Source organism: Panthera uncia, chromosome A2, assembly GCF_023721935.1.
Source record: "Panthera uncia isolate 11264 chromosome A2, Puncia_PCG_1.0, whole genome shotgun sequence".
Lineage (NCBI taxonomy): Eukaryota > Metazoa > Chordata > Mammalia > Carnivora > Felidae > Panthera > Panthera uncia.
The window spans coordinates 40,451,527-40,457,526 of NC_064816.1; positions in this window are offsets into that span (position 1 = coordinate 40,451,527).

The following is a 6,000-nucleotide window of genomic DNA, read 5'->3' on the forward strand; positions in this document are numbered from 1 at the left end:
ATCAGTCTCCCTACAAAAGATAATCTGGTTTCAAGTCCTGTTAAATTAATACCATCATCAATGAAGAAAGAGCCCACGTGGAACACACTCTGAAGTGGAAAAACACATTTATACTAATAATACAAAAGCTGTACTGTGAAATTAGGGTATAATACTAGAATCATTGAGGTTAACCTCGTATTCTCTGTAGTGGAAAGTCATGAAGATGTAGTGTACTACAAACCCATCGACACAGCGTTTCCATGGTTGCTCAGGCACATAAAATGAAGCTCTTGGTAAAGAGTAAAGGTGACATTGGGACTTGTTCAAAGCAAAAACAAAATTGTGTTGCACCGGTTGCTCACAAAACAGCCTTTTAAAGTGATTTTCAGATGCTCTGTCATTGGGATTCAATTAACACGACTCTGTGCAATCCTCTCTGTGATGTGCAGTGCATCTTTTCTTGAGGTAGAAAAACACCTCATGATGCATTTTAAGACTGCATTGAGATTCAAGTAATACAACAGACTTCATTTTCTATTTTAGAAATGCTGAATATCAGAACTGTAATGTATTCAAGGAATCTGTCTTGGAAGGGATCTCAGCTTTATCAATGCTCCTTCCGACTTCTGGATTCCTCCTTAAACAGTTCATCAAGTAGTTGTGTTCTGCTTGAAAACTCTATTCCCACCATCAATGGCATCACTGTTTGCACCATTAGTAAATGAATTAACAAGTGAGTAGACTACATATGTGTAGTCTGTAACTCTAGTACATAGGGAATGAGCAAAATGTGTATTTTGCTTTGCACATATATACAGTATTTTACATAAAGGCATAAATATTACATCACATTTTAGCGTGTTCTCTCATTTTTTTTCAGTTTCTCCTAGAATTCCCCTTTCCTCCCTCTGTCCCTTTATTTGCCATGCTCTACCAGGGAAATCATGCCAACAACTTAGTATATATCATCCCAATTTATTGTATGCATGTATGTTTGTGTATATTTGTGTTTATTTTTGTATATATTTGTGTATTCATGCATTGGTTATTGTTTTATGTAAATAACATTGTATTACACACAATTTTTAGGTGTTCTTTTTTTTTAACTTCCTTTTGTTGACTGAGGTATGGGATAACAAGGAAAACTTCTAATCCCTTTGTTGCTGTTACATAACAGTATTTACTGACCCTGAAAATGTAGGGAATTTGTTTCATTTACACCAATATGGTAGATTATTCTTATAAACATTCTTATGGTAGATATTCTCATAGACTCCTTTTGGTACAGCACATCAAAAATACTTGCTAACGGGGCGCCTGGGTGGCGCAGTCGGTTAAGCGTCCGACTTCAGCCAGGTCACCATCTCGCGGTCCGTGAGTTCGAGCCCCGCGTCAGGCTCTGGGCTGATGGCTCGGAGCCTGGAGCCTGTTTCCGATTCTGTGTCTCCCTCTCTCTCTGCCCCTCCCCCGTTCATGCTCTGTCTCTCTCTGTCCCAAAAATAAATAAAAAACGTTGAAAAAAAAATTAAAAAAAAAATACTTGCTAAGACTTTGTAAAAGGTATCTTTTTCACACATAATTAAGCTGACAAAAAAATAAAGTAGGTGACTCAGAGGTCAGAAATTACTTGTTTCTGGGTGATCTCAAGCCTGATGTTAAAATAAAAAAAATAATGTGTATTTATTTTTGAAGCAGAGAAAGAAGCAGTGTGAGTGGGAGAGGGGCAGAATGGGAGTGGGGATGGGGACACAGAATCCAAAGCAGGCTTCAGACTCTGAGCCAGCAGCACAGAGTCCAATGCGGGGCTTGAACTCACAAGCTGTGAGCTGTTGACCTGAGCCGAAGTCAGACACCCAACTGACTGAGCCACCCAGTCACCACTCAAGCCTGAATTTTAATGAATCAGATTCATAGAAGGCATAAACTCAACACCTTGTGCCTGAAGAAGAGAAAGCCTGTATCACAGACTCCAGCAGAAAGCCAGGTCCCCAAGAAGGTGATGTGCTCGAGTAAACTACAGAAAATCTTGTCCCTCAGCAGTAGATGGTGGAGACGGAGGTCTATTATGGCAATATCTTCTCTGATAATTCCTAAAGAAAAGTCAGGAATCATGTAAATTTTAGGAAATGCTTATTACTTCTGTAAACTCAAGGAAAAGAAAAGTAGTTTTCAGTATTTATTGAAAATCATGAACACTTGACAGAAACAAATATAAATTGTTTCTTAGAAAATGCACCAATAACAAAACTCTTCAAAAACTTTTTTACAACTAGAGTTCCAAGAAATATTAAATCACAAATAAATAGGTAAACAAATGACAAGGGAACACTCTGAAAGTCAGCCAAAACAATGGATCAGTCCCAGAGAAAGGGTAGCTAGTTGAATTTTCAATACAAAATATAAAATGTGTTTAACCTTTTTAAAGATGTGAAAATGGTACATAGGAAAGTAAATGTTACATTATGAAAAATAACCAGAAATGTTAGATCAAAAAATAAATAAATGATTTCTTTTATTTGTTTTTAATATAGTTTAAAACTATAATAACTAAAACAAAACTGAAGGGATATATTAAACATAAGATTAACCACAGTTGGAGGAAGAATTTATAAACCAGAAAATAGATCTGAATTAGCCAGAGTAGATTTTAAAGTCAAGAAGATAAATATGGAAGGAGATTGAGACCTAGAGGACAGCATAACAAATTCTAAGAGAGATCAGTTGGAGGTTTCGAAGGAAGTCACTCCAGGAACTTTTAAAGAATACATTTCAGGAAGAAGGGAATCATCTATAGGGAACAGTGAGATGCACGAAGGAATGAAAAATAAAAGCAAAAAGAAAAGGGAGGAGGGGAGACGTCTGATTACTATAAACAAACATTGACAGAAAACAATAATAACTGTCAATTTCATGGATTTAACTATTCAAGATTGCACTAATTTTTTGGAAGATAGATCTGACTGATAACGAAAGTGTATCAAAACGTGTGATTTAGAGGCGCCTGGGTGGCTCAGTCAGTTAAGCATCCAACGTCCGCACAGGTCATAATCTAGCGGTCTGTGAGTTCGAGCCCCACATCAGGCTACTGTGCTGACGGCTCAGAGCCCGGAGCCTGCTTCAGATTCTGTGTCTCCCTCTCACTCTCTGCCCCTCCCCCGCTCCCACTCTGTCGGTCTCTCTCAAAAATAAATGAACATTAAATTTTTTAATTTTAATAATAAAATGATAAAAATAAGAAACTATGATGTCTTCATGTTGGAAAACAAATTCTTGATGTACCTGCCTCATTTCTGCATGACTTGCAAGCAGAGGAACACAGTTGGTTACAGATCATTCTTGTTTTTTTTTTAATGTTTATTATTTTACTTTTTTTTTTTTTCCTCGAGATAGAGACAGAGCATGAGCAAGGAGGGGCAGAGAGAGAGGGAGACAGAATCCGAAGTAGGCTCCAGGCTTTGAGCAGTCAGCACAGAGCCCCACACAGGGCTTGAACTCGTCCACTGGGAGATCACGACCTGAGCCAAAGTCTGGCGCTCAACTGACTGAGCCCCTCAGGCGCCCCACAGATTATCCTTATATTTTAAGAAAAGTTTTAGTTTCCAGAAAAACTGAGCAGATGGTACAGAAATTCCCTTTATGTTCCCCCTCTCTCCACACAATTTTCTCTTTTTTTAGACATTTTGTATTAGGGTAGTACATTTTTTCAATGAAGGAAACAATATTAATACATTATTATCAAGTGAAGTGCATGGTTTACATGAAGGTTAACTCTTCGTGTTGTAAAGTTCTAGCCTGAAGTAGATTCCACATATATAACATTTGATTAATTGAAAAATCTTCTTCCCCTCCCCCATGGTTGTCAATTTGACAATAAATTTCATATCAAAATAAATAAATAAATAATTTTAAAAAGAGAAAATCATAGATCCACTTCTCTTGAATGATATCCTGACAAACTTTCCATCTCTAGAAATGCGTGGACCTTTTCATTAAAAACAACAATGTCATTAACAAAGCCTGAGAAAGTAACAATGATGTTTGGAATTTTTTTTAAATTACTAAGAAAGCTGAATACCTCTAATGACAGAATAGAAAAGGAACAAATCTGCCAAAATATTGTAGATGCTGCTTGCCTCAGCATTACTGAATAATAATACTTTTATGTTGAATAGTACTTGTTGCCTTTTTTTTTTTTTCTGTCAGTTTCCCATTTTCACAAGAAACAAATTGTTTCTTTCCCTTTGGAAGATAAAATCTACTTGTCCAAAGTGGATCTCAGGGTGTGTGTGATGGGGGTTGGGGTAGGAGAGGGAGGGGACAGACAATGAGAATCTCACTAGACATGAGGATATGCCAGTTAAGGTGAGGAAGGATTCTTTAAAAAGTAGCTTGATATATTATTGTTATATGCATCTTTTAACAATTGAAATTATGTCAATGGATAATAGGATATAATTTTCTCTCATATCATATTTCACATTTCATCTTTTGCCATTTACATGCTTGAAGGTCACAGACATGGTAAAGAATATTAAATGGAAATTAAAACTATTTTTCTGCAGATCATTTAAGCTAATGAAAATGCTGCTTGGATTAGTTTTGGAAGCACTGATCGATTGAAATTTAAAGCACTTTATTACTTTGTGATTTACAGTGCATTCTTTCTACAGCCATTATTGCTCATGGTTATTTACTTTGCCAGTGATAATGTTCTTGGATGAAAGGTGTTTGATTATAATCTGAATTCCTCTTCTTTCATATTTATATACCAATCAGAAGTCTTTATTTATATCAGGGTTTAGGGGAAACACTTTTTCTCATTATTTTTAAACTTTCACGTAGAAGTTTTTAGGTAAATGCATTTAAACAATTATACCCCTGATTAAAATGTTATAAATATTTTTGTAATACTTTCAATTTATTTTTGTATACATGTGAATTATTTTCAACATACTACCCCAAAAATTGGGCCCAAGTTTTTAAAATAGCAGTTTTGGTTTTTTGTTGTTTTTTTTTTCTTTCTGAATTGGCGTCATAGTTTTACACATCAGGTTCAAACTCTTCACAACTGTCTTTACATGATGAATTAATTCTCACCTTCATCCATGTTCAAGCTCTAGGTGCATGTTTCCCAATGCTTTTTAGAAGTAGCTCAAGCCTTTCGTAATATACCCTGGTCTTTTTTAAAGATTGCCCTTTAATTTTGTGAACGAGTGTCTCTCAGTGTAGTCTCCTCCTAGTTAGAATACAGATCATCATGTAAAATATCACCTCCCCTCTTGTCATTGAAATCTTGAATTATAGCAATTGCTTTGCGGCTGCCACAATTTCCTGACTGCTTCTACCAACATTGCCGTGACCCTTGAGAACAGAACATTGAGTTTACCACTGAGTTTCCAACATGTTCTTCAGTCCCAAAGGGTTGTTCCTGTCATGGAAGTCATTTAATTGTATGATTCTATCATTGCATTACTAATTGGTTGCTAACTGATTGTTTTTACATCCTTTTGCCAACCTTCTGTCTCAAAGCTAAGAGTTTTGTTTACTCTGGATTTGGGTTAAATTCAGTTGCCATGTACAGACAGTATCTTGTTTCTCAGAATTCAAATCCTAAGAAAATCCTGAAAATAGATAATGGTGTTTGGTTTAATTCCAGGACCTCTGAATATTCAATGAATGATATTCTTTAGAAGACAGATTTTGTTTTTGCTAAGTGCATGAAATTTTATGATTTTTTTTTATTCAGTCATAAAAGTCTTGGTTTAGGTTTGTGAAAAAAAAAAAACTACAGCAGTGAGTCTAAATTTTCTACACAGCACATCAGTAAACCTGGTATACTGCTTCTTTTAAACTGCATGGACGTAAGAGTACTTAAATTCTTATTTCTGGTCAGCAGGGCACAAAAAATGTTGTGCTTCAGTCATGTCCTGAAGATCAAATATTAAATAAAACACCTTTTGAAAAGGCAGCTTGCAACAAAATATAAATAAAATGCAACAAATCTTTCACTCATGTAAA